Genomic DNA, 10,231 nt, shown 5'->3' with positions numbered 1-10,231 from the left:
CAGGGTGTAAAGATATATTATATATCCAGGGTGTAAAGATATATTATATATCCAGGATGTAAAGATATATTACATATCCAGGATGTAAAGATATATTATATATCCAGGATGTAAAGATATATTATATATCCAGGATGTAAAGATATATTATATATCCAGGATGTAAAGATATATTATATATCCAGGATGTAAAGATATATTATATATCCAGGATGTAAAGATATATTATATATCCAGGATGTAAAGATATATTATATATCCAGGATGTAAAGATATATTATATATCCAGGATGTAAAGATATATTATATATCCAGGCAATTGTTGTTTTGATGAATATCCCGCTGAATGCTGCTCCTAAAGGTGATTTTTTTTCATTCAGACTGACATTTGAATTGTACCATTGTGTGTGTGTGTGTGTGTGTGTGTGTGTGTGTGTGTGTGTGTGTGTGTGTGTGTGTGTGTGTGTGTGTGTGTGTGTCTGTCCAGTTTAAAAGCTCTCTGGATCTCCACGCTGCACTCCAGTTAACAAAGTGTTTGTGTAAAATGTTCTTGTCTGATAAAAACAGGGTCACTTGGCTCCTCACTGACATTTAGGATCAACTCAGTATCATGACGTTTTTTTAATTATTATTTTTTCTAATTGACTGAACGTGTTAAAATAATACAAACAAAATAAAACGAATGAGCAGTAAAAAAGGAAATAAATAAAATAAAAAGACATGTATTCACAGTAAGAACTACATCCCTTTTATTCCTGCTGAAACTGCCCCTGGCTGCTGGCGTATTATAGCTGAAGGCTGCAGGTTGGGATCTGTAGCGCAGATCTTGCCTCTGGCGGACTGAGCTAAGGGAAATCATGGCTGCACTATCCATCCGTCCCTCCCTCTCTCTATCTATCCATCTGTCCGTCCGTCCGTCCACCCATCCATCCACCCATCTACCCATCCCTCCCGTGCGCTACCTGTCTGTCTATCCCTCCCTCCCTCCCTCCCTCCATCTATCCATCTAAGCTAAGCTAAGGGATATCATGGCTGTCACACTTAAGACCAGATAGCTTTGCAGTGTCATCTGAGCTTTGCCTTCTCGCTGTAACTACCACACACTGACACACAGGCACAAGGATTGACACACCATACCTCACTGCACTTACAGGTGAAACTCGAAAAATTAGAATATCGTGCAAAAGTTAATTTATTTCAGTATCAGACCCGTCTGAATTACATCACTGATTACTTAGAAAGAGAAGGAGCAGTGGTGATACTCCAACTATCTTCTTAATGTGTATGTTTTTTATTCTAACTCCCTCACTTACAGTATAGTTAACTGTTTTGTCTTTTTGTCTTTGTACCACAATACACTGTGGGATTCCAACACATTTATGTTATATTAAAATAAGTTAGTAAGGTTTGAGTTGATCAGAACAGGGCAACCTTTAGGTTTAACCTTGTTGACACACACAGCACACAAACTGCAACACAGCTCACAAAGTTGCAAGCAGAGTAGTAAGCAGACACCGGTCCCATGTTGAAATACCGGTCTTATAAATAATATCTGACATTAAGAAATGTTATCCAACCCTCACACACACACACACACACACCCACACATACAGCCACACACACACACACACACACACACACAGACACCCACAGACACACATGCACTTACACACACACAGACCCACACACAGACACACACACACACACATACACACACACACACACACACAGACCCACACACAGACACACACACACACACATACGCACACACAGACACACAGACACACAGATAGTATAAAGCCGAAGGGCTTTCACTAGATCGGGGCCTTTGCGCCGCGGGGGGCGCCTTTGCGCCCGAGGAGACGGCTGCCGTGGGGGTTCCCCCTTTACCCGAGTCCAGGATAGGCTAGGATAGGATAATTGAGGAAAGATCTGAATTATTGTAATAAGTAAATACCATTGGTGTTGGATAGGAGAGACTGTCTACTCGCTGTAACCTGATGTCAACCTTTGAATAAAGTATCCCTGTTAGACCTGACTTCCTGCTCTCCGCGTCTACCTTTGCCTGAAGAATGCCTGCTCCTTTAGTAGTATCTTATGTGGTCCAAATTACATACCACTCGGCCACGGGAACAACACATTGTTCCACCACAACACTTCACCATTTACTTCACACATGGTTTTATGTGATTTCTGCATTACCAAAAAAGATTGTACTACTACTTTACATTTAAATGCTCCATCAAAACGGAAAAATTGAGTCAGTAAATGATAGTCTGAGCTCTGTAAGGGTTAAAATAATCTGTACTACACAGACAAGATCAGGTTAAACCAGTTCACAGGTGAACTTTATATGTGTGTGTTATATTTTTAGCTTTGGACTGAAACACACCCTGTGCATTCAGCAGAGGAGGAGCTCCGCCCCTTATGACTCACCTGAGAAAAAAAACAGGTAAGAGTTTATTTCTGTTCAGCTGTGAGTGAGGAGAGACGCACAGACAGACAGACGGTAAGATTTTGTATTTATATCAGTTCAGTGTTGGTCAGGGGCCGTTGATACCTGTTCCAGTGATAGGCTTGATTTTGACTCATGGAACATCCACTTTAAAACTCAATGCGTCCATGAATCATTTTACATTTTGAATGACTAAACTGTTTAATTTACTGCCTTTTCTTGATAGTATTGTATTTATAATGTGCTGTACATTCTGGTCATTATTGTTAATGAGACCTTGCTCTCAATGTTGTTAGAGATTGAATAAAGTTAAAGTTTATATGAATTTGCCATCACCACAAATCTGGGGATTTACCTGGGCCAATCAGCTACAGGCAGCGGATGTAACAACAATCCTATTGGACAGGTGGTTAGTGACGATGTTGTTGCTAGGCAAGACACGTCTGGGGAAGCAGGAAGGGGGGGGTGTATTCAGTTCAATTATCAACGAGCTTTCTCTGGAATCAATGGTCAACAAATGCCCCAGCGAATGTTAGTATGAGCCCCATAAGGGTTAAAATGTTCTGCACTGCACAGATCAAATCAGGTTAAACCAGTTCACAGTAGAGCTATAGAGGTGTGGTGTGTGTTGTTTTGAACCTTGGACTGAACCACCCTGTGTAAAACACGAGTCAGAAAGACTGTATTCTCCATTACAGACTTTATAAATCGAGGTTTGGCACATGACTGGGTCAGAAGTTATTTACATGACAGGAAACAATTTGTGAAATTAGGGGAGTTCACATCGACATGCTTAGATATTGTTTGTGGGGTCCCTCAGGGGTCAATCTTGGGGCCGAAATTATTCCTGCTTTATATAAATGATATATGTAAAGTGTCGAAAGTCTTAAGGTTAATTTTATTTGCTGACGACACAAACATCTTCTATTCGGGGAAAGATCTGAATAATATGGTTGAGATCGTAAACATTGAATTGACTAAGTTACATGGGTGGTTAAACCGAAATAAGTTATCACTAAATTTAGAAAAAACTAAATTCATGATGTTTGGCAGGAGAGCATCAGATGTCGCTGTAAAAATCAAGGTAAATGGGATTGAAATTCAAAGGGTCAAGCAACACAAAGTCCTAGGGGTAATAATTGACGATAAATTAAGCTGGAAACCACAAGTTAGCCATCTCAGGGGCAAAATAGCCAGGAGTATTTCTATACTTTGGAAAGCACAACAATGTTTCAATCAAAAGGCCTTACTTGTATTATACTGGAGTTTAGTTTCCCCACATTTGCATTACTGTGCTGAAATATGGGGAAACACTTACAAAGGTACATTGCACCCGTTGGAGATTCTTCAAAAGAAAGCAGTACGAATTATTTACCAAGCCAATTACAGGGCACACACTAATAACTTCTTTATTGAAGGTAGAATTCTCAAATTACGTGATGTGGTAAATTACCACACAGTACAAATTATTTACAAGGCTTCAAAGAAAAGCCTTCCTAACAGTTTACAAGTAATGTTTGAAGACAGAGAAGTTTCGCATGATTTAAGAAGAAAAGGTAAATTCACTGAGAAAAATATACGGACCACACTTAAATCCTTTTCGATTTCTGTAAATGGTATTAAGCTGTGGAATGGACTTGATGAAGTTGTCACAGGGAGTTGCAGTTTGCGCAATTTCAAAGCAAATTATGTTTCAAAAATTATTGAAAATTACAGACTAATAACCTGAGCACAATGTCAATGTCACTTTCATTACAATGTTGTAACAAATAATACAGGCCAGCAGACAGACGCAGAAGTGTTTAGACTACCAGATAAGAAATGGAACAGGCCAAATACAAGGCCACTTCACACTTTATACACTTGGCATTGTCACAGAAAAACTGAACTGTGCTGAACTGATCTTAAAAGCTGAAGCAATTAGATTAAAATTGACTGTGTATTGACTGCAGATTCTTAAAAAAAAAAAAAAAAAGAAAAAAAAAGTATATGTATATATATAGGGGAAGGTGGGGTGATTTGTGCAACTTTTTACTCAAAGTGATTTTAAAGTGAGGCCTTGACAGTTATGTCTCCAACTCAAATATGTACATATATTTCAGGATGTTGTGCATCCCTGGCAATAAAAACTTTGGATCTGGAATAAACTGTTTAAGAAATATAGCTTTCGGAAAAAAAGTTGTCTTGACGCACAAATCACCCCACGTAGTGGGGTGATTTGTGCGTCATTGTGTCACAATGACAAAGTCACCATCATCATCTTTCTGGCCATCTGAACTCTCATCAGTGGTGTCGTTAAGTGGAATTGAGATGTCACTCTCTTCTGAGCTACTGTAGACAATCACTTTCTTTTGGTGACCAGCGTATACAGCCATGCCACTGGCACAACTCTCAGAAATGTACTTTGCACTAGTTGCTCCGTGCTTGTGGAACCAACTGCCACCTGACAAATGTGATTCCCCCTACATTTCTGCCTTTAAATCAAGGCTCAAAACCCATATGTACACCCTGGTGTTTCCTCCCCATTAACTATCTTACCTCTGCACTACTATCTGTGTTTATGTGGATGTATGGGCTTTACGTCTTTTATTTTGGTTATTGTTATTGTACCTTCATTGTTTACCTACTGAATGCACTATGTACAGCACTTTGGACAGTGCAAACTGTCATAAATGTGCTTTTATAAATACATTTTACTTACTTACTTACTTATAACTCACCCAGGCCCTTGCGCACAAATCACCCCATCCCCAGAATTTTGGATAATAGGCATGATGCAGCAATTTAGGGTTGACATTGTGCTAACTATATAGACTCAAAGTGTAGCATACCAAAGCACTAAAACATGTGTCAAATGTTTTCAAACGTGTCTATAATTGTTCAGACACAATAATCAAAAAACCTTGATCATGGAAATTTTACTTTGAAAGGCAAAACACAGTTTTTTGAGCTTATATCTTATTCCTTGTGTCTCCCTTCTTTACAGGATGAGTCAAATGGATGGCTCTTCTTAAATATGTGGTCACATTTCCAATTTCTTCCACGGTTTTCTAGAAACAAGGGGTTTTGCAACTTCCAAAACGCACAAATCACCCCACCTTCCCATATATATATATATATATATATATATATATATATATATATATATATATATATATATAAAAAAAATGTTTTTTGTTTGTTTTATTTTTATTTTCTGTAACAGTAACTGTGTATCTGAATCCGAATTTGATGAAAATGGGGGCGGGACCTGATAAGCCTTTGGCTTCTTCCGTCTCCCTTCGGACAACACAAAGTATGATGTATGAATATTTGCAAGAGAAAATTGTGTATTGTGTGGAATTGTCCGAAAGAATAATAAATAAATAAAAAAATAAAAAAATAAAATAAATACATAGTTTATCAACAAATGTTATAATGTGAAAAGGATATTGAGGGACATATTAATCTAAACATTTAAAGCTGGGGTATATGATTTGAGGAGAAAATAGCAGTTGGGATAGAGATTCGAATCCAAATACCTCAACCGCTCCACTTGTTCTCTTTGGTCCCTCCCCTATGGTCCCTCCCTGACACGCTTTACACCAGGGGTGTCCAAACTACGGCCCGCGGGCCAACTGCGGCCCGCTTTTTATTGGCCCGCGGCCGATTTTAAAAATATAATGCAATATGGCCCTTTGAAAAAAAAATAATAATAATTTTTTTTTTTTTTTGCATTTCTTAGTTAACCCACTAGTGCAGGGTGTCAAAACTGATTGATTGGCCCTTGGCACATTTTAAAAATATAATGTAATATGGCCCTTTTCATTTTTAAATAATCTAAATGCACTCATTATATTAAAGAGAAATATGTCCCATAAAAGAAAAAGAGCACCAAGCCCATCCCAGAGGACCCTGCATAAAATTTTAATTTAAATTAATATTATTATGGAAAATCCGTGTATCCTTCTTCAATAGCTTCTAATTCATCTGACACAGTGTTTAAATTTTTTTTCATACAAAATTCTTCAGCTTTAGCCTCTTAATTTCCCTCTCAAAGTGCACCAGATTCATGCATTTCACTTTAAAAACTTAAAAAAATCTCCCGGGGGGGGCATACCCCCGGACCCCCCTAGGAGGGTCGGGATCTCAGCTGGCCACTATTTTCACTAAGCTGGACATTAGACGTAAAAGCAGAAAACACTGGGTGTATCAATGGCATTTAACAAGAGGGGGGATATATCTTTTTAATGTGCAAGTAAAGTGTTGCCGTGAAGAAGGATTACAATTTACGAAGACACTATGGAACTAAACATCAGAGCAGCTACATGTCCTGATAAATGTGTTATTTTTGCAAAGTGGCCCGGCCCTTCGTAGATTTTTCTGTATGTGGCCCTCAGTGAAAAAAGTTTGGACACCCCTGCTCTACACCAACAACGTTGGTGCCAAAGTGAATGGACAGTCCCAACAGCCAATAAGAACAGAGAATCTTTTTTTTTTTTTTTTTTTTTAGAATTGGAGCCTCGCTCTGGTCAAAGTGCACCGCTCATGTTCATTTTGACCAATCAGAAATCATATACCCCAGCTTTAACTTCATATCTGCTTTGTCAAAACAATAACAGTTACATTGCCTCGTAACTTATTGAAAATAATGTAAATAAAACTAAAAGCTGTGAATCCTGCGTGTGAAGTGATGAAGCTGAAGATGATTGAGACTGTCTGCAAACTATGCCGTTGGTCCATGTTCACACAGAACAGTAGCATTTGTTTTTCATACTTCATGTAGGTGTGTTGAGGTGTCTGGGAATGTATATCTCCATTACAGACTCTACTTTATAAATACATAGTTTGTCAACAACAAATAAACAACAAATAAAACTAAAAGCTGCGTATGAGGTGATGAAGCTAAAGTTGATTGAGACTTTCTGCAAACTATGCCGTTGGTCGTTGTTTAGAAACAGGAAACACAAGTTTATTTTTCATCATCTGTAAAGATACCGTCACAGCAATCGTACACAAAGTCGCTGCTGTTTAGAACCGCCCTGCTCACACAGAACCGTAGCATTTCGGAGAACAAGTGCATCGAAATGGGCGTGTACCTTGACTGCAGTCCCATTGGCTGGTGCGTTTATTTCTGCTGTGTGATTGGCTGTTAGGTAAATGATCCATATCAAGTATCAATGTCTAAAGTTCATCATCGTTATTGTATTGCTATCAACTATGGAGACCGTTCATCACTAGCCTGACACTGTCTTTCTGTCTGCTGTGTTTTCAGCTGCACTCACAGACAAAATGGCTTCCATGTCAGAGGAGGATTTCTGCTGTCCGATCTGTCATGACGTCTTCAGAGATCCTGTTGTTCTGTCGTGTAGCCACAGCTTCTGTAAAGAATGTCTGAAGAACTGGTGGAGAGAGAAACAAGAACGTGAGTGTCCAGTTTGTAAGAGGAGATCTTCAAAGGAATGGACTCCTAACTTATCTTTAAAGAACCTGTGTGAGGCCTTCTTACTGGAGAGAGATCAGAAAGCTTCAGAGGCTCTCTGCAGTCTGCACTCTGAGAAACTCAAACTCTTCTGTCTGGACCATCAGCAGCCAGTTTGTCTGATCTGTAGAGATTCAGAGAAACACAGCGGCCACAGATTCAAACCCATCGATGAAGCTGCAGCAGAACTCAAGAAGGAACTTGAGGAAACTCTGGAGCCCTTAAAGGAGAAGTTAAAGATCTTTGAACAAGTTAAAGTGGAGTCTGATCAAACAGCAGAACACATGAAGGTCCAGGCCCGACGCACAGAGACACAGATTCAGGATCAGTTTAAGAAGCTTCACCAGTTTCTAGAAGAGGAAGAGGAGGCCAGGATGGCTGCACTGAGGGAGGAAGAGGAGCAGAAGAGTCAGATGATGAAGGAGAAGATGGAGGCTCTGAGCAGAGAGATGGCAGCTCTTTCAGACACAGTCAGAGCCACAGAGGAGCAGCTGAAAGCTGTAGACGTCTCATTCCTGCTCAACTACAAGGCTGCAGTGGACAGAGTCCAGCAGCGCCCCCTGCCAGATGATCCACAGCTGCTCTCAGGAGCTCTGTTAGACGAGGCCAAACACCTGGGCAACCTGACCTTCAACATCTGGAACAAGATGAAGGACATGGTCTCCTACACTCCTCTGGTTCTGGACCCAAACACTGCTCATTCATGGCTCATCCTGTCTGAAGATCTGACCAGTGTGAGAAAAGGAGAGGTACAGCAGCTTCCTGATAATCCAGAGAGGTTTAATAAATTCTCTGTTCTGAGCTCTGAGGGCTTTGACTCAGGGATTCACAGCTGGGACGTCCAGGTTGGAGACGGTGAAGTCTGGTTACTAGGTGTGTTAGCAGAGTCTGTCCAGAGGAAGGGACGCATACGGTCTGGATTCTGGGGAATAGTGTTCCATGAAGGTAAATACGCAGCAGGGTCACCATCAGATCGACCCACTGTTCTCCCATTGGAGAAGAAGCTCCAGAGAATGTGAATCTGGACTGGGACAGAGGAAAACTGACGTTCTCTGGTCCTGATACTAACACACACATACACACCATCACACACACTTTCACTGAGAAGATGTTTCCATACTTTAGTCCTTTGGATGAACTGAAGATATTACCAATGAAGGTCTCAGTGTTAGTGGAACAGGTCGGCACTTATTGAGCTGACGACATTCAGCTTTTCTATATTCTCCAATAGACAATCGTCACATTGTGTTTAAAAGGCGCTTATCATTATTGATTGATTCTGGGCTATCGCATACCACATTCAAACAGCTGCCATGTTTCATGCAACTGAGAAACAGCCACGATCTGTGTGTGTGTGTGTGTGTGTGTGTGTGTGTGTGTGTGTGTGTGTGTGTGTGTGTGTGTGTGTGTGTGTGTGAATGTATACATGTACTGTTTAAACATTATTATCTGGTCCTTATCATTCATTACCTACATGGTTTGCACCTGCTTTAGCAAATTAAGTATTTTGAGTATCATAAATTGTCCAGCAGTGAAGGTTTCCTGAGGTACTTTTAGAAGTCTCTTCAGTTAACTGCCTATAGATTTTTTTTAACATTTTATTTTAGAAACCAGACGTTGACACACTGTAGTATCCGGGTGTTTAACCTGCAGTGTGTAGAATTTTGGGATTTTTTGGTAGAAAGTAATTATAATATCCATAAGTATGTTTAATTTAGTGTATAATAGCTGAAAGAAATTCCCTTAGAAATGGTCTCTTATATCTCTGTATTTCTCCATACCATGGACCAAGGCATGGGCGCTGCCATTTTGGAAGCGTCATAGTTGGAATGTCATCAGCTCTACAGAAGCACAGAAAGGAACAGCTGGCCACACTGGTTTCCATGGCACAACTAGATTGGATTATCACATATATCGAACAAGACACTCGAACGAACCGTGTCACTTGTCTGAGTATACATGGCCTTTCAGAAATCGGATAAATGTCCGATGCATGGCTGTCTCCACTATGCTAGGTGGCGCTGTAGCCCTTTCAACCATGCTTTCAACAAGTGGTTTTAGAGCCACGTCCGGTTCCCTTCCGTCAATAACCCATGGTGTAGCCTATCACGCGCAGGCACACAAGCACAGAACGAGAAGTCCGATATGCGATATCCGATCCCTGTATACATGCAGAGAGAAAGCCGACAATGAACGAATTATCTAGGTGTTCTTATCCGACTTCTCTTGTCCGTTATTGTGACGATTTGTCTCCGAAGTAGATCGGATAAAGGTGTTTACATGCAGTTTAAAAGTCCTGTTGAAGTCTTATTCGT

The 10,231-nt window shown here is 40.1% G+C and overlaps 1 pseudogene across 1 annotated transcript; it reads left to right on the top strand.

Annotated features, from left to right (window-relative positions):
• The first annotated feature begins 7,720 nt into the window (after positions 1-7,720).
• Positions 7,721-9,111, top strand: LOC307270401 (nuclear factor 7, brain-like; annotated as a pseudogene). Its single transcript has one exon. The product of its transcript is annotated as a nuclear factor 7, brain-like (transcript).
• The last annotated feature ends 1,120 nt before the right edge of the window (positions 9,112-10,231 follow it).

This window comes from Ammodytes marinus (genome assembly GCF_949987685.1).
Source record: "Ammodytes marinus genome assembly, contig: scaffold_127, whole genome shotgun sequence".
NCBI lineage: Eukaryota > Metazoa > Chordata > Actinopteri > Uranoscopiformes > Ammodytidae > Ammodytes > Ammodytes marinus.
Note: the sequence above shows the minus strand (reverse complement) of the source record. Positions and strands in the feature narration are given on the sequence as shown.